Raw genomic sequence first — 20,615 nt, 5'->3', positions numbered from 1 at the left:
TAAAACAACAGTGTAAATTCAGGGAAGTGGCCCGACGTAGACGGCGCCAATGGAGATGAATTTTCTTTAAGAGAGTTGATTTACGTATTCATCCATCGAATAATGAATTCGTAGTAATTTGCAAGGATATAACTATTATGGACATAACATGGCTTTCAATTTGCAGTGCTACCGTCATGCGGCTTGCACTGGTGCCATTGTAGATTATGATTATACTAGGTGCTTTGAGCATGCTCGCGACGTGCTCCAAAGGCAATGCTCGGGAATCGGGGCTCAGCGCGACTCGAAGATCGCAGAATGAGATACAAGGTTCACTCATGTACAGAATAAATCTTCTCTCTCTATATTCTTGCGAATCCAAGAGGCGTTGGCTCGCGAGCGGGAACGGTGTTATGTTGTCCATGTGCATGGCGATCACCCAATATATTTCACGAAAGATATACCAGTTGGTCATGACATAGAAGTTTTTGGCAGCGAGTAAGCATGAGAGTAAGAGTGACTAGACGAGATGAGCTTACGTATGAAAAACGCCTTTCGTACTTGGCCACGGGAAAGTTTCGATAAAGATCGATAGGCGATGGGCAAAAATTTATTGGAAATAAAGGATCTGAGATTAAAGTCAAAGCACCAATTCTCCAACCCCCAACACCACGGCTCAACTTATGATATCTTGAAGACAACGTACAATGTTGCAATTGGATCATCGCACTAGGTGGACCACAGCCCAGTCCTTTAATACAATATCAATAAGGCAAATAGGTTCATTTCAACAAAGCTTTAAGATCCATTATAAAAAAAAAAAAATTAAAAAAAAAAACAAGCTGCATTCTTGGGTAGTCATGAAATCTAGCCGATTTAGTTCTAGATTGGTTCAAGTATAATCGGTTCGATCCCAAGTTCCTTCTCTTCGAAAATGTCACGACCTAATCTCGGGTTTGACTAATGGATTGTTAAGCCTAAAATTAGCTTGGGCTCTCCTAAGCCCTAAGTAGTACCGACACGGACACGCGACACGCCAACATGTCATTTTTCAGAAAAAAAGAATTCTAACACATTGGGACACATTGTATATTAAAAGAATATTTTTATATATACACGATAAATTATTATATTTAAATTAATGTATTCAAATTCATAAATAAATAAATAATAAAAAAGAGCATATAATGAATCTATACCAATAACATTAATAAATTTATTCATAAAAAATTGGAAAGACATTTTTTGACTTTAACAAAAGTTATTGATGAAATAAATAAGTAATGAGAGGTTAGACTCAAAATGAATTTATATTTTTCTACGGTGATCAAAATTTATCATTATTTAATATCTAGTGCTTTTATTTTTCGAAATAACTTTTTAACCCACCTATTTATTTATTTTTTAGCCTTACCATTTATTAATAAAGTTATTTACCATTCCATTTTTTTTTTTTGGGAGCTAAATGGGTCCCACCCATTTATTTCACCTTATGCTTTCTTCCCCCACCCCACCCACCGCCTGTCACTTCCCAAAATTGAAGTCACACTGCACGAGGCTTTCATTTCTTCCCCCAAAAACCGTCGTCTCCTCTCCCTGCTCTTCTTCCTAAAACTGAAAAAGCAACCTCAGTAAACAGTCCAAAAACCCTAGCAATCGCCTTTTCCTCTCCCTTGCTCGGTCTCTACATCTTGATATGTGCTCCCTTTTGGGTGCCTCATCTAAGTAGCACTGACACAAACATGCGACACGTGACACAATACAACACGACACGCCGACACGTCATTTCTCAGAAAAAAAGAATTCTGACACGTTGGGACACGTTGTATATTAAATGAATATATATATGATAAATTATTATATTTAAATTAAATTATTCAAATTCATAAATAAATAAATAAATAATAAAAAAGAGCCTATAATGAATCTATACTAATAACATTAATAAATTTATTCATAAAAAATTGGAAAGATATTTTTGACTTTAACAAAAGTTATCAATGAAATAACTAAGTAACGAGAGATTAGAGTCAAAATAAATTTAAATAAGTAACATTGGGACACGAGAGATTAGTGATCAAAATTTATTATTATTTAATTTATAGTGTTGTTATTTTTCGAAATACCTTTTAACCCACATATTTATTTATTTATTTATTTATTTATTAGCCTTACAATTTATTAATTAAGTTATTTAACATTCAATATTTTTTTGGAGCTAAATGGGTCCCGCACATTTATTTCACCTTTTGCTTTCTTCCCCCACCCCACCCACCACTTGTCACTTCCCAAAATTGAAGTCACGCTGCATGAGGCTTTCGTTTCTTCCCCAGAAGCCGTCGTCTCCTCTCCCTACTCTTCTTCCTAAAATTGAAAAAGCAACCTCAGTAAACAACCTAAAAACCCTAGCAATCGCATTCTCCTCTCCCTTGCTTGATCTTTACGTCTTGATTTGTGCTCCCTTTCGGGCGCCTCATCATAATCACTCGCCGCCGCCTCGCCTCTCTTCCCCCCTTTGCCGTCGTAGCCTTGCATCCAGCCCTCCATTGCTGCATTGCAGTTCTCCATCTCGGCGTTGTAGTCCTCGCCTCCGTTCCCCCCTTTGCCATCATAGCCTCGTGTCCAGCCCTCCATCACGGCATTGCAGTCAGCGGTCACAACCTTCTCGATGGTCTTGGTCTTTGCTCTTCCTCTACCCTCCCTCACCGTTGCTCACAGCGTCGCCTCCACTCCCTCACCCTTGCCTCCACCCTCCATCACCTTCTTCCCTTCACACTTGCAGACTCGCCCACAAACCTCCGGACACACGCATCGGAGTGTGTCGGATAGAGTTGACCATGTGTCGGAAACTTTGACATGTGTTAACCACGTGTCCGACACGTGTCAAGGTGTCGGACACGACACGGAGGCCCTCTGAATGTGTCCATGCTTCATAGCGCCTCGTCATAATCGCTTGCCACCACCTCACCTCTATTCCCCCCTTGCTGTCGTAGCCTCGCGTCCAGCCCTCCATCGTGGCGTTGCGATTCTCCATTTCGGTGTTGCCGTCCTCGCCTCCGTTCTCCCCTTTGCTGTCATAGCCTCATGTCCAACCCTCCATTGCGGTGTTGCGGTTCTCCATCTCAGTGTTACAGCTGGTAGTCATAGCCTTCTCGATGGTCTTGATCTTTGCTTTTTCTCTACCCTATCTCACCATCGCTCCCGACGTTGCCTCCACTCCCTTACCCTTATGTCACGGGCTGATCTATTTGGATCGTGATCACGCGGTGACTCGGGCTATTTTGGATCACCCAAGTCAAGCCTTACTCGATCAATTGCACACTCACTCGCACTCCCGGATCGTAGAGAGAGAAAGCTTCTAGAGAGAAGAGTTCTTGAAAGAAATGAGCTTTGATATTATTGAAAGGATTGGATGATTCCAAATGAGGGGAAGGCACCCCTTCTTATACTTGAGGCTCTCAGCTTACATCCGTTGATCTAGATTTTATCCGGTGGATGAGATCGCACTGCCTCAACTACTGAAATTAATGGCAACTACTATCTACTGACATAAATAAAGCTAAAGTCTTCTAGAATCAAGCATAATGACGGTGTCATCCACCCTTGGAAACTTTAGGAAGGAGACTCGTTGGGAAGCCAAGTGAGCACAGGAGGTCCTTCACAGATGAGTCACGACCGTCCCCCAGGAACCTCTTGGATTGGCTTTCTTTCGGGTCATGACATTCTCCCCCACTCAATAGAGCGACATCCTCGTCGCTCACAGCTCAACGGGCGGCCTTCCTAGCTTTGGCGCGAGCTCGCTTCTTTTGTTTTTGTTTGGTGCATACGCTCATGAAAACCACATCCTTTTATTATCAGCTCGAACATGGCACATAGCTCCATCTTCGGCTTGGGCGTAGCACGTGGCAAGTACTCAACCTTGGGGAAGAGCGCTTGAATTGGCATGGTGTGAGTTGGAGTAGGATTCAGCTCTACCTTTGGCTTCTCCTCGATCAGATTGTACATGCGCTTCTTGGCCTTCAAACTCTTGTCAAGAAGCCGGATCGTCGCAATGGTCTTGGTATCGATCACCCCTTAGTTCATAAGGATCATCGATGGGCATTTTGAGTCGAGGATCATGATGCATTTGGTCCTCATGTCAATCATGGCTCTCACGCTATGGAAAAATTGCATTCCCAAGATAAGATTATAATCGTCGAGAGGGACTACCTCGAATGACTACTTGCCTTTCCATCCGCCGATTTGGATGTCCACGTCGGGAGTTGATCCAACACCATGGATGCCTTCTGAGTTGATGGGTTTGAACGAATTCCCGGTTGGCTCCACGCGAAGTCTTAAGCCTTTCGCCACTTTTGTCGACATGAACATGTTCAACGCACCCGTGTTGACCAAGGTGAAAAGCGTTTAGCTACACACGTCAACTTCCACGAAGAACATTTTCGAGTTCGACACAGCTTTTTCTTTGGACGACGATTGAGCTTGGACGGAGTTGATCATTTTCACGCCTCCAAGTTGAATTTGCCGCCTCTCTTCTTTAGGTTCCTCCTCCACCTATTCGATGGCAAGGAGGGCATTGATCCTACCCTTCTTCGGGCACTTTTGGGTCCAATGTGGACCTTTGCAAATAAAGCAAGGAGAAGGTGAGGGTTGATCCAACTTACTCGTATAGTCCGTTGGTGGTCGACCCCTTTGGAAGGACGGCTTGGAAGTTCCTTCTGCCCATGTTTTGACTCGGCCGCCTTGATCATGCGCGCCTCAGGGAGTGCTTCTTACTTCATCCTCGGATCGATCCGACCTCCATTCTCTTGCCCTACTCCTTGGTTCAGCTTTGGTGAGGTCGATGAGAGATTCGGCCACACTTAGTGCTCTCACAAGACTACTCATGTCCCGTCACTTTAGCTCGAGTTATGCCCATGACTTCAATCCATCCATGAATGCTCCGAGAGCCTCCTCCTCACTTAGGTTGTGGATTTGGAGTTTGAGCTCCGTGAATTCCTTCACATACTCTCGGATTGGACCTCTTTGTTCGAGGCAATGGAGCTTGCTACGGGCTTCTTGTTGAGCAAACTTGGGGAAGAAATAGTCATGAAACTCCCTCACAAAGTCATCCCATGTGTCTACAGGATTAATGCCGTGCCTAATCTCATAACACCTATTGCACCACCAAAGCATTATTGTATTGGTAAGGAACATGGAAGTGGTTCTTACCTTGATCGACTTGTCTCGGATATTGATGGCGCCAAAGTATTGCTCCATGCTCCAAATGAAATTATCCACCTATTGGGCGGATCGGTTGCCTTTGAACTCTTTGGATTTTGGCACCTCAATTTTGGGCACCGCTTGAGTAGGCACCGCACCGTTGGTGATGCTCAACTTGCATAGGGCAAGCTCAATCTTGAGCTCTTGGATCTCTGCCTTCATGGCTTCGACCTCGTCCCTACACGGGCTTCCTCAATCACTTGGACGCACTCGTTCAAACCATCAATCGATGCTTTGAGAGCTTCGTCTTTGTCGTGCAACGGAGCTGTAGCTTGGTTGATGCCGGTCATGAAGTCTTCATGAAGCGAGCCCTCAGCCTCCATGATCTGGTCTCCCACATTGTCAAGACCTTCCATTAGCTCGAGTACGGCACTCTGGACCTTCCCGATCTTCTCATCGAATGTAGCTATGGCATCCACCGAGGCATCTCTTTTCTTTGCTTTGCCGCGAGTCTCCTTGACTTGCACGGCCTCTCCATCCATGATAGCATCTTGGCTTGACATTCTCTCGAATAGTTGGCGCTCTTCAACTCTATAAACGGATCTCTCTTTTGTTCCAATACCATTTTTCACGGGCCGATTGATTGGGATCGTGACCGCGCGACGACTTAGGCTATTTTGGATCACCCAAGCCAAGCCTTGCTCAATCAATAGCACACTCGCTCGCACTCCTGAATCGTAAAGAGAGAAAGCTTCTGGAGAGAGGAGCTCTGGAAAGAAAGGAGCTTTGATATTATTGAAATGATTGGATGATTCCAAATGAGAGGAGGGCACCCCTTCTTATACTTGAGGTCATTAGCTTACATCCGTTGATCTAGATTTTATCCGGTGGATGAGATCGCACCGCTTCAACTACCGACATTAATGGCAACTACTATCTACCGACATAAATAAAGCTAAAGTCTTCTAGAATCAGGCGTAATGACGGTGTCGTCTGCCCTTGGAAACTTTAGGAAGGAGACTCATTGGGAAGCCAAGTGAGCACAGGAGGTCCTTCACAGATGAGTCACAGTCATCCCCTAGGAACCTCTTGGATTGGCTTTCTTTTGAGCCATGATACTTGCCTCCACCCTCCATCACCTTATTCCCTTCACACCTGTAGACTTGCCCACAAACCTCCGGACACGCTCGTCGAAGCGTTTCAGAAAGAGTTGACCACGTGTTGGAAACTCCGACATGTGTTGACCGTGTGTCCAAGTGCATTCGAGCGTGTCTAACATGTGTCGGCGTGTTGGACACAACACAAAGGCCCTCTGAACATGTCCATGCATCATAGCCTAAGCCCATGCCAATTCACGACTTAGGTTCAAGTTCTTAACATACAAATGATATTTCAATTAGGAGTCACCACTAATCTATTTTTGGTGGGTTGATTAGAAACACAAGTAAAGTAACGGGAGATTTACTTTACTCCTGCAAACTAAATATTGTGAGTTCGGGGACTTGATTACGCTAGATTTTTCTAACACCCTTTTAATACCTTTATCTTTTATATTGAAAAAATGTTTTACAAGCAGTTTGAATTGATTTTAATTTATTTCTTTGACATGTGAGATAATCATGCGGGTGTGCAAACCACTAATTTAACACCAAAAAGAAAAACATTATAAGATTTACCTAATAGCAACGAAAACATCTGTAATGTTAGCTCATAATTCACATCAACAATCTTATATATGATTTCTAATTAATACACAACCACTTAATTTGTATTTTTACTTGTTTAATGAGAATCATACTTTATGCAATGCATGCTAGTAATCTAACATGAAGCAACATGACATAACAATATGACCTAAACCACATGACATAAGTATATATATATATATATATATATATATATATATATATATATATATATATATATATTCTTAATAAGCATGCAATCTATCCTAGAAAAAGAAACTAATTTATTCTTAGACAATGGTTCTTTTTGATATTTATGTAAAATTCGAAATTAGAAAATAGCAAAAATTGTCTATCTAGATTAAGATATTATCCAACTTATATTAGAAATTAGACTAGGCCAAATCCTAATTTAAACTAGAATGCTATCTTAACTAGGTAATCCATAACCTAAAATGCAATCTATCTAGGAAAAATTATCTAAATTTATAATTAATTAGGAAGATTATATAGAATTAAATTAAACATGCAATCTTTTCCTAATATGCAATGACTAGATGACATGCAAAGAATATCCTAATTCTAGGTTTTCTTTTTCTTCTTATAAAATTCAATATTAAAATTGTCCAATAATTAAATGTGCAATTTAAATTATCCTAAATCAATATTTTTGGTATTTTCTATTTGAAAAAAAAATTCGAAATAAATACATTTCCTAATCTTAAACATGCAAACTATCCTAAAACAAATAATATTATAACATGAACCTAATCCAACTCAAATCTATTTATTTTTTTGGGCTTTCTTTTACATAAACAAAATCAATTCAAACAACATGACAACAAATTAGGCAAGATGTGATTGATATACATCTAATAAATTGACGAATCTTATCTCGCGCATGAGATCGGATTAGCCAATTTTAACAAAATCACCAATCATATTTCAAGCATGAGATCGGATTGGTGATTTTCCATGCGATGCAAGGAGTCATATTTCAGGCATGAAATGACTGTCAATCGTATACACGTTGCGAGTCATATATCATGAACTTCGAGCATATGCATTAAGATATTTTAAATAAGGAGACGGAATATTCGAAAATCAAATTCGATAAAAATTTGTACAAAGTAGTGGTTCCGATGTTAACGTTGATAATTCCGCATCAACTTCCTTGACTATCACATCACTTGACGCGTTTAGGCGTTGTATAAGTGATTTGTACAAAGTAATTGCGGGAGAACTTGGACCGATAATCCCCTCCCAATGCCAATGGAAATACTGGCAACGTCGATCAAGTTAATGATGTGAACTAATTCGTCCGGCTTGGAAAACGACGTGACGATAAATCGTTACCATTGTTGCCATGTTGTGCGGGTAGTAGTCACATCCCACTACCAGCATCAGCGTTGTATAAGTGATTTGTACAAAGTAATTGCGGGAGAACTTGGACCGATAATCCCCTCCCAATGCCAATGGAAATACTGGCAACGTCGATCAAGTTAATGATGTGAAGTAATTCGTCCGGCTTGGAAAAGGACGTGACGATAAATCGTTACCATTGTTGCCATGTTGTGCGGGTAGTAGTCACATCCCACTACCAGCATCATCTCTTGCTCCAGGGCAAAGATATCATTCGGACACAGGTCTGCATCTTCCGTCACAATCTTGAATAACGCCAATTCCTTTTCCCGTCGACTTTTCTTCGAGATGGCGCATCGGTGTGTTCATTGCATCCACAAAGAAGTTGCCTGTCCAGGGTTTGATTGTGTGGTGTATGTTCCCAGGTTTTTTTGTTCTTTATGTGATTTTCTCGTTTTCACGAATTATTAATAGCAATAATTTAAATTCGTGGCTTGTTGCGACTTGCTTATTTTCACCTTGAACTGCAAAGGGAAGAGTATTTCTTAGAGGGAATAATCTCACTTTGGTAGGAGTAATTCAATAGGAAAGAAAGGATCTAAATAATTATGAGAGAGAAGAACGGAAGCAATTTAAAGGGATTGAGTTAATATGTTGTTCGAATGCTAGTGAGGGAAAAGAAAAAGAATGTATTATGACCTAAGAACGTTTGTTATGTATTTAGAAATAGATGTAAAACTAGGGTATTAGTGAGAGAAAAAGAATGAGTTTGATAGATGTAGGAACAGTTTGGTAGATGCAAAACTAGATTGATAAGCTGTCGCGACCAATTTTTTCGAGGTGTGAACCACCTAGGGTTTGGCTAATGGATTGTTAAGCGCTGACTTAACTCGGGCCTCCCAAGCCCCATACCAATTCGCGACTTAGGTCAAGTTCTTAACATGTAATTGTTTTAATTAGGAGTCGCCACTAATCTATTTTTGGTGGGTCGATTAGAAACCCAAGTAAAGTAACGGGAGTTTTACTTTACTTCTACGAACAGCAGATTATGGAGTACGGGGACTTGGTTACACTAGATTTCTCTAATGCCCTTTCGGTACCATTCTTTTAATTTTGAAAAATGTTTGGCAAGGAGTTTGGATTGATTTAAAACTAATTCCCTAACATGTGAGGTGTTCATGCAGGTGCGCAAACCACCAATTTAACACTCAAGTAAAGTAGAAAATAAATTGCAGGACTTACCTCAAAGCAACGAAAGCATCTGCAATGTTAGTTTAGAATTCATATCAGCAGTCCTAAATATGATTTCTAATTAACACGCAATTTTGTTTTGTTTTCACTTAATTAATGAAAAACATGCAATATGCAATGCGTGCCACTAATTTAACATGAATGATATGACATGGCAACATGACTTAGCTATATGATCTAAGCAATATGACATAACTAAGCATGTGATCTATCCTAAGCATGAGATGATCTATTCTAAATAATTTTTTTGTATTTTTTATGAGATTCGAAATTAAAGAAATGCAACATTTAAATATGCAATCTAAATTAATCTAATGACTTAATTCTAATGACGGGCAATTTCTAATTAAATGCACCTAACAAAAATCACTAAATGACGTGCATTGTATGAAACTAATTCTATATGACGTGCACATGATTTTTATTTTCCTAATAAGCATGCAATCTATTTAGGAGAAATTATCTAAACCTATAATATGCAATCTTAGCATGCAATGACGTGCAAAAAATGCCCTAATTCTACATGACATATGCATATGACATTTTTTTATTAAAAAAAATGCAATCTATCATAGAAATTGCAACTAATTTATCCTAAGACAAATTTTATGAAATTTCAAATGATCTAGCTAGATTAAGATTCTATCTAATTTAAACTAGGATTAAGTCATATTAAATCCTAATTTAAACTAAAACATTATCTAAATCTAAAATGCCATTTATCTAAAAAAGATGATCTAAATTTGAAATGAAACATGCAATCACAATCTAATATGCACAATGATTCTTTTGTGTTTTTCTTTAAGAAATTCGAAATTAAAACTAACACATAGTTAAACATGCAATTCAAACTAACAACCTAAATGATTGCACTTTCTTTTTTTTTTTTGATTTTTATTTAAAAATTCATAATAAGATTGCAATCCTAAATATGCAAGATGACAACAAACTTAATCCTAAGTGAGATTTTTTTCATTTTTTTATTTTACGAAAATAAGATTTGACTCAATTAATTTGTGATAGCAAATCAAACAAAAGATAAGATTGATATCCAAAAATTAACAAACCATATCTCGCGCGTGAGATCGGGTTAATTAATTTTAAATTAAATCGCAAATCGAATCTCTAGCCTTTGAGATTGGATTGTCGATTTTTATAAGGGATTGCGAGTCGGATTTCGGGGGCGAAAAATCGGGACTGTCAATCCCTAGGGACTATTTCATATTGGGATCTCAATCACATATTTAAAGGGAACAATTTCACTAAAAGGATAAAATAAAAGGAAAGAGAAAGAAAACAGTAAGTAAATAAATAAATAAAAACTACCTAATTTTCCCTTTTCTTTTCCTTTTGTTTTTTTCTGCTTTCTTTTCCCTTTCCACGGATTGCTCGTGGCAGGTCACCTACGGCAACTGGCGTCGGTCCGGCGGGTCGTCGGATCTCTGGCGCGGGGGCTCTGGCGGCAAGTGGAGCAGCGAGCAGGGACGCTGGTCGAAGCAGCACGGGTGCGAACGTCACTCGGAGGCGGGCGGATCGGAGACACAAGCAGCGGGTCGCGGTTCAGGCGAAACAGACGGGGCTCAGCGTCGGGGCCGCGTGGGTCGATCGGTGACGGTGTTGCGGGCAAGGCGGCTTGGCTGTAGCACGGCTCGGGCTTGGCTTCGCGGGTTGATGGTGTCGCAGCGGGCAGGCGAGGCGGACTTCGGCTACGGGGACGCCGAGGTGGAGGCGCGGCGTCGGATGAAATGAGCCGTCGGAGCGGGGCTCAGGCGCAGCGGCCGTGGCTAGCTTCGGGGCGGCCGTGGCTAGCTTGCTCGTGGAGAGTGGAGCGTCGAGGCTTCGGGTCGTCGGGGCAGGGCGTTGAGGCGCGGCGTCGAGGAAGGACGGTGGCGGAAGCTTCGTGGATGGAGGTTGCAGAGGAGGGGCAGCAATTTGGGGAAGATGGTGAATAGTAGGGGTCAAATCACTCTTTACTTTTCACCTCTCCCTCTCTCTCTCTCTCGTCACTCTCCCTCTTCCTTCGTACTCTTTCTCTCTTTTTACTTTCAAACTCCACGGATGGCTTCTCTCCCCTCTTTCACTTTTTCCTCAATTTTTCCAAAAAGAAGCTCCCCCCCCGGCCCCCTTCGTACACTGTTGCTTTTATAGGGGGTCGGGGATAAGTTTTAGATTTCCCCTTCAAATCTACATCCGCGATATATTTTAACCAACTAATCACTATTGATAAAAATTCGAGATTACGATAAATATTTTCTCGAAATCCAAATCTCGCAGAAAATAAATCACAATATTTTTTCCACACATGCCCTATTCAAAAAATTCATATCCCGAAAAAATTTCAAAATTTTTTAAAATTTTTTTTATTTTTTCACGAGATAATTGATTTGCAAAAAATAATGGGCTTGGGCTAATTTGCTCATTTCATGGGCTTAGTCCGACCTGCCAATTTAAAACCCGAAAACATCAATTCGGCCCATCCACTACCGATCCAGTAAATAAAATGCAAAATATGCAAACTAAATGTAGCTATGCAATTAATATTTTTTTTCAGGGATAAAATTAACCCCTAATTTTTTATGCAATAAATGACTAAATGGATCGCCAAAATTTAGGGTGTCAACAATAAGATAAGTGAAAACTACTTCTATCATGTAAATAATAAAATAAGTAAAGAGATAGAAAATAATGGATGTAGATCTTTATGGTGATTTGACTTAGATCAAATCTAAGTCCGTGCTCCCAAATTAGTAGCCACCAGATGCTAGAATCCATTAGTAATTGTGTGAGCAATTACAATGAAGCACGTACAGATTCTACTCAAAGCAGATAGATCTCATTATCAATATACAAGCATTGCTTACACCTTTACACTTCCCAAAATCAAGATTAAATCCAATAACAAATATTCTCGGGAGGACACAAGTGAATAATATTTACGCCCACCTGTGTTGGTGAGGACCACTCTTGCTCAAGCAAGGCCAGCTCTCGTTGGCCATGGCCGTGCTAGCCACTAGAGGAAAGATGAGGAAAAAAAGAGAGAAAATAAAAGAAATAAACAAAAGAAAGATAAAAGTAAAAATAGAAAAAAATCATAAATTATTAAAATATTATTAAAAAATATCTACATTAACGTTGGTCATGCCATGTGGGCTAGTCGGTGTGCAAGTAGGCATTATTTGATCAAAATTAGCCAAAACGACTGAATTAGCTTTAAGTCAAAATATTTAATATTGAATTTGTACCATTAAAAGGCTTAGGATTAAATTGATATTAATATAATAAGTTTATGACTTTTCTAACACTTTTCCGAGGTATTTGTATTGGACAAGTTGTAGGATTGTCACTTCCAATGCCAATGGACATGCTTGCAATGTCAATTGAATTAGGGACGTGAACTAATTTGTTCAGTTTGGGGAAAAAATCATAACAAAAAAACTACTACACAAAGTTTTTGTGTTAATTACCCAGCTCGCAGTAATTGGCATACAATGATTGAAGACGTTTACAGGTCTCGGACACCCTGCTCTGAGAGACATAGAATCACTTCATTGCAAAGTAGTTCCCGGCCATTACGGTCCTTTTCTAAGCACATAGTAATTCACAGACCAGGGTAGTAGATTAAAACAACAAGATGCGGTTGAACAAGTTGATCGAGAAGAGTAGAGGGAGGGAGATGGTGAAGGAAGAGCTCATGTTGTGATGGGAAAATTACCTCTGGTATTCATTGGTTCTCGAGATTTTCTTGTAGTCAATCTCTTTAGTCATGATAAGCTAATATAAAAGTCTACTTTTGGTCCTTAAATTTGTTTCTTTCTTTCAATCAAGTCCACGAACTTTTGGTTTGTCTAATCAAATTCTTGATCTTACATTATTTTTCTATTCAAGCCCCTCCCTTTAGTACCGATGCTCAGGGTCAACAGAGTCAACTTGGACAATCTTCTTAGCGGTATTTCTCTGAAAGTTCTTGTGGCCAAATATGATGGGTGCTTTTCACACGCAAGTTCATCTCAACTAGTCACAAGCTGATACAATTGATATCATACGTCGACTTTTATGGGACCGTCGCAAGATAAACATTTGGTCAAGTGCATCGACAAAAATTTAGGTGCCAACCATCATTCTGTCTGCTCACTTGACCAAATGTTTATCTTGCATTGGTCCCATAAAAGTCGACATATGATATCAACTGTATCAGCTCGTGACTAGTTGAGATGAACTTGCGTGTGAAAAGCATCCGTCATATTTGGCCACAAGAACTTTTAGAGAAATATGGCTATTGATACTTAAATTTTGGCGATCCAGTTATTGATTTTTTTTTGCATAAAAATTAGGATTAACTTTAACCCCTAAAAAATGCATTAGAACAAATAAAATACAATAAAAATAAAAAATTGATTTGATTGATTATGCATAGAAATTTGAAATTTTGATGAATATTTAGTTTTTGATAAATGCATAAACAATTGAAAAATCAGGTAAATAAATGGTAAAGATTTTAATAAAATGGAAGAAATCAAGCAAAATCGAACTGATTGCGAAGTTATGCTCTAATGCAACAGAAGATGGAAACTCAAAAATTGACATAGAAAGTGGCTGCCTGAGAATCACTATAAAAGAAAGACATAATTTTCGTGTAGAATGGGGGTGATTTGAAAGCAAAAATTTTCGAGAGGAAATTTTGAGAAAATTGGTGCAAAACTTCGTGGAAGAATTCAAAAGGGGGAGTGGTCGAAGTCAATAGGGCTTCTGCTGAGAAAAGACAAAACAACATAGGGTATAGAGAGAAAAGGGAGAGATGACGTAAGAGCAGAGGGAGAGAAAAAAGAAAAAAGCAAAATAAAGTCACTGTTCATCTTCCTCCTTTGCACTCGCCGCACGTGTCTCCCATCGCCGCCGTGCCTCTATACTCGCGACCGGCTGCTGCACAGCCCAACGGCGAAGCTCCTGACCTCGCCATGCCACCGCACCGCCTTCGTCTGAGCACTCGTGCTAATTCTGCTGGACGCCGCTCCCCTGTGATCCGTCGATCGCTGCCACAGCAACCACTTCCATGCCACCATCCCGAACACCGACATCCGCGAACCACCTACCGCTCGCCTCAACCCAGCACCCGATGCCCTCGCCGTGTCCCCGCACCACCGCTAGCGCCTACACCCGACGCCCCGTACCTACGACTCACGACTGCCCGAGTGCTGTGACCCACCTGCCGCTCGCGACCTCTGCCAGTGCTTGACGCCTGCTGACTTGCGACGCCGGAACCGAACGCCGAGCCACCACACGCCCGTGTGACGCCACTGCTGCCGGCCACAACTGCTTTGAGTTCCATTGCTGCTCGAGCGACACACACCACAGCAACCGCATGTCCGCCAATAGCCCGTGCCTCATGTGCACATGGTGTAAGACATAAAATTCATGATGCGGAAGCCAGAATCAATTAAAGACAAACCTCTAGCCATTGTTCTTGTTCACGTTCATTAGAAAAACTTGAAATCAAAGAAAAATTGGGGACACGCTACTAACCAAATTCCCTCACGTACAGATGGTGTATTCCCAATATGAGAGTTTGTGTTAGACCTTGTCATCACCCATCAGAAATGAACGTACATTCCTTATTATATCCCGTCTCCCATCAAGACGATTATCAAATGGGCGGTTGTCACGAAAGGGTACGAAGCGTGGAAAAACTTCATGTCGAATAGTCACAACTTTAAGAGAAAATGTGGGTCTAAAATGTGGGATCACAAAAATAAATAACATTCTCCCACTTGATCACATCATTTTCATCATATGGATTATCCAACTAATTCCACAAAAACTTTATGCTTAAAGAAAAGAAACAAAACACATGGATCATTGCGACATGTCCTCTAAGAGTGAGTAATATATTCCATGTATCACAATGCATCTTATTTCTTTAATGTCAGCCTATATGTGACAACATATCTTAATAAATAAACCCCATGTTTATTCCAGAACCAAGGATAAATGTTAATCTCATAAACAACAAAATGTATACACTAAAATTGAAAATCAACATTACAACTGAATAAGAGTTTCATACAACAAAATCGTTCATATGACGATAAATCACATGATGGGACTTATTCCCATACTAGTTACATAATCCTTATACTTCATTGGTGGCATGCCTTTAGTTAAAGGATTAGCTATCATCAATTCAGTGCTAACATGTTCAATGACCACTTTATTCTCCTTAACACATTCCCTTATGGCTAAATACTTAATGTCGATATGCTTACTTCGACTGCCACTTTTAGCATTTTTAGCCATAAAAACTGTAGCTGAATTGTCACAATATATTCTTAATGGCCTAGAAATCGAATCAACAATTCTAAGCCCAACAATGAAACTCTTCAACCATACACCATGCGAGGTAACCTCAAAACAAGAAATGAACTCAGCCTCCATAGTGGAAGTAGTAGTCGAAGTCTGCTTGGCACTTCTCCATGACACAGCTTCGCCATCTAACATAAAAATGTATCCAGATGTTGATTTTCGTGAATCAACGCAACCCGCGAAGTCCACATCTGAATAACCAACCACTTCCAAGTTGTCTGTCCGTTTATACATAAGCATATAGTATTTGGTACCTTAAAGGTATCTCATCACTTTCTTTGTAGCTCTCTAGTGGTTTAAACCTAGATTACTTTGATATCTTCCCAACATTCCCACAGCAAAAGCGATATCAGGTCGAGTGCAAACCTGAGCATATATCAAGCTTCCAACAACAGAAGCATATGGAATGTTGTACATTTGTTCCCTTTCTAGATCGTTCTTCGGGCATTGGTTCAAATTAAACCTGTCACCCTTCACAATGGGTGCTATATTTGGTGAACAGTCTTTCATCTAAAATCTCTCTAGGACCTTATTGATATAGGTTTCTTGAGATAGTCCTAAAATGCCTTGAGATCTATCTCTATGATTTTAATGCCAATGACATAAGATGCCTCACCCATATCCTTCGTATCAAAACTCTTAAAGAGAAATTGTTTCACCTCATGTAGCAACCCATTATCATTGGTTGCAAGTAATATATCATCCACATACAACACAAGGAAACAATTTTTACTCCCACTGACCTTCTGGTATATACATTGATCCATGACATTCTCTACAAAACCGAATGAAGAGATGACTTCATGGAACCTTAAGTACCATTGGCGGGATGCTTGTTTTAAGCCATATATAGATTGCTTAAGCTTGCACACCAAATGCTCACCTTTACTAGAGAGGAATCCTTCAGGTTGTTTCATGTAAACCTCTTCCTCCAGTTCTCCATTGAGGAACGTCGTTTTCACATCAATCTGATGTAATTCCATATCAAAATAGGCAACCAATGCCAAAACAATACGAAGAGAATCTTTCTTGGATACATGAGAAAAATTCTCAGTGTAATCGATTCCTTCCTTTTGAGTGAACCATTTGGCAACGAGTCTAGCTTTATATCTTTCCATGTTACCCAATGAGTCATTCTTTGTTTTGAAGACCCATTTACAACCAATGGCCTTCGCACCATTAGGTAACTGTACCAAATCCCAGACTTCGTTAGATGCCATAGAACTCATCTCTTCCTTCATGGCATTGTACCACAAATTAGATTTATCACTATACATGGCTTGTGAAAATGTTTCGGGATCATTCTCAGCTCCAATATTGTAGTCAGACTCTTGTAAATACACAATATAATCACTAAGAATAGCCGATTTCTTTATTCTAGCAGATCTTCTCAATGTTGCATCAACATTCTCTTGAGGAGCATGTTGCTCAATTGGTTGTTCAAGAGTTTCTGGTAATTGCTGAACAATTGGATCTACTAGATCAATATCAGCAAGTTGTGGAACTTCAACGATTGGTTGTTCGATAGCCGGCTGAATTGAAGGGGTATTGTAAGCAACAACCAACCTTAAACTTGAGGTGGAAGGTTGAGTGTCTGGATGATCTTCCTTAGGAACAAGGTCCCTTGGTCGATCGCTCCCACTAATAAAGTCATTTTCAAGAAATTTAGCATTTCTTGATTCCACAATCCTAATGGTATGAGATGGACAATAAAACCTGTATCCCTTAGATCTTTCGGCATATCCAATGAAATACCCACTTATGGTCCTTAGGTCCAACTTCTTTTCTTATGGATTATAAACTCTCACTTCAGACGGGCATCCCCAAACGCGCACATGATGTAAACTTGGTTTCTAACCCTTAAATAACTCAAAAGGTGTCTTTGGGACAGCCTTTGTCGGAACTCGATTTAATATGTACACTGCCGTCTTAAGTGCTTCAGTCCACAAGGATTTAGGAAGTTTGGAGCTGCTAAGCATACTACGCACCATGTCCAATAAGGTCTGGTTTCTTCTTTCCGCTACGCCGTTTTGGTCCGAAGAACCTGGCATAGTATATTGGGCAACTCTCCCATGCTCTTGAAGAAGTCTTGCAAATGGACCAGGTGCTTGTCCATCTTCAGTGTATCTACCATAGAATTCTCCATCTCTATCTGATCTCACGATCTTAATTTGCTTATCGCATTGCTTTTCTACTTCCGCCTTAAATACCTTAAAGGTATCTAATGCTTCATATTTATTATGAATCAAGTAGAGATACATATAACGTGAGTAATCATCTATGAAGGAAATGAAGTATTTCTGACCACAAGAGTCCATATCCAGACTATATATATCATTATGTATGATTTCTAATATTTTTGTACTCCTCTTGGCACTTTTCTTTGATTTGTTAGTCTGCTTTCCCTTTATGCAGTCCACACAAGTATCACAATCAGTAAAATCTAAAATACCGAGTACTCCATCATTTACTAATGGCTTAATTCTTTCTATAGAGATATGTCCCAATCTCCGGTGCCACAACATAGAGGAATGTTCTTTCACAACACATTGTTTCATACCGGCTTTATCATGAACATGAATCGCATCATAATAGGCATTGTCTTGTAAATTAATTCGAAAAAAACCATCAAACAAAGTACCACTCCCGCCAATTTCAGATTTAAATGATAAACAAAAGTTTGAATTTGAAAAGTTAAAGGAGTATCCTAAAGGTACAAGTCTTGAAACTGAAATTAAGTTTCTAGAAAAACTAGGAATATAAAAGGTCCGTTCCAAATTCAAAACAAAGCCATTAGTGAGAACTAGTCTTTATGTCCCAATAGCTTCCACATGCGAGCGCATCTTGTTTCCTGAATAGATGCTTTGTTCACTTCCCACTAGCTTCATGTGGTTTTGAATATCCTGCAATGAATTCAAAATATGGATTGTAGATCCGGAATCAATCCACCAAGTGTTGTGACTTATATCAGTCATATTAGATTCATAACAAACACAAGAAATTGGATTACCTTTCTTCTCGAGCCAGGCCTTAAATTTGACACAATCATTCTTTCTTAATGTCAACTTGGGGAGGTATTTTACCTTTTCCCTTATGTTTGCCATAGCCCTTATTCTTTCCTTGTGTTGCCAAATGAGCACTTTCTCCCAATTTCATAATCAGTCTTTCCTCCTCTTGAACACACATGGTCATGAGTTCATTAATTGACCATTTATTCTTATGTGTGTTATAAGAGATCTTAAAAGGTGCATATTGTTGTGGGAGAGTGCTCAGAATATAATACGCAAGAAAGATTCAGATATCTCAACATCAAGTTTCTTAAGTTGAGCTGCAATGTCCCTCATTTGTATGATGTGCTCACGCACACCTCTAACACTAGTGAGCTTCAATGATGAAAACTTCATAATCAAGGTCATGGCATGCGCCTTCTCAGAACTCTCAAACTGTGCATCTACGGCCTCCAATAAAGCCTTAGCATTGCTATGCTGAGCAACCGAACCACGAATACTAGGAGATATTTTAGCTCTTATAAACATCGCACAAATGCGGTTGGACCGCTCCCATTAGTTATAAAGAGCTATCTCAGCTGAAGTGCTCAAATTAATAGGAGCAGGTGGTTCGTCTTTCCTTATAGCATAGTCAATGTCTATCCACCCCAATTGAAGAAGAACTGACTCCTTCCAAACTTTATAGTTCTCACCATTCAGTATGGGAACATTAAACTTAAATTCAGAGAAATTCACAGGCTGTGAAACTGCATATCAAATAATCATGCTTATGTCACAAAATTTGAGGCAAATATAAATAAATCATGCTTTACCAATATAAAAATGTCACAATATGAATCACATAACATAAAAACTACATGTGGGCTAAGTTTTTAATTTAAATAGATTCATAATTACTTCAGGAAAAAAACTACCATATTATATGCCTTTTCTTAATCCTTGTGGGTAAATTAAGAAAAATAATATGATATTTCATCCTAATTAATCATATTAATATAATAAAAATTCCTGTGTGATAAAATTCATTATATTAATATAATTAATTACAATCAATGTCCATTTCTAAATATGATCCAGAGGCTTTTAATATACAATTTTAATTAATTAAAGATGCTGCGGCCTCTCTCTAATTGATTAAATATATGGACCATTGGACATTTAATTTCATACATAAAATACTCATAAAAATGCACGAAATGACATAATAAATTAATACATCAAGGGCAGAACAGTAAATAAATAAATTAGCAAAGGGCAAGATTGTAAAAACATGAAAAATTTGGGGAAAATTGTAAAAACAGCCGCGGGTGGGAGACGACAGGTGCGTGCAGAGCACATGCTAGAATCTGCGCAGGCGTGTGCCCCGCATGCGTGTGGTTCAGCGCACAGGCGCGCGTGAGAGCGCGTGGCGCGTGGGCTCCACGTGCCTTCTTCCTCAAGCCCACAATGCATTTCTTCGCCGTTTTTCGCCGTTCCGCCGTGGTTTCACCAGCCGTTCCTCCTCCAGCAACCCATCTAAGACCGAAGTAAATGATGGGTTTAAAAGAGCATGCCGGCACGACCACATGGGTTCATTTTTCAGCAGAAATGACGAGGAAATAAGCCCCAAATCAGACGAAAATTTCTCAAAACACAATTCCTCAACCACCGCGACTTCTGCCGCCCGATTAGCCTCCGGCGAACACTGATATGCCGAAATAACTCATGGCTAATATTCCTCATGGCGGTGCGACCGTATGGGTCTGAATTTGAGGGGTGGGTTGCCGGATTTTGC

Source organism: Eucalyptus grandis, chromosome 5, assembly GCF_016545825.1.
Source record: "Eucalyptus grandis isolate ANBG69807.140 chromosome 5, ASM1654582v1, whole genome shotgun sequence".
NCBI classification, from domain to species: domain Eukaryota; kingdom Viridiplantae; phylum Streptophyta; class Magnoliopsida; order Myrtales; family Myrtaceae; genus Eucalyptus; species Eucalyptus grandis.
The sequence above is the reverse complement of the archived record's forward strand: the minus strand, read 5'-3'. Positions refer to the sequence as shown.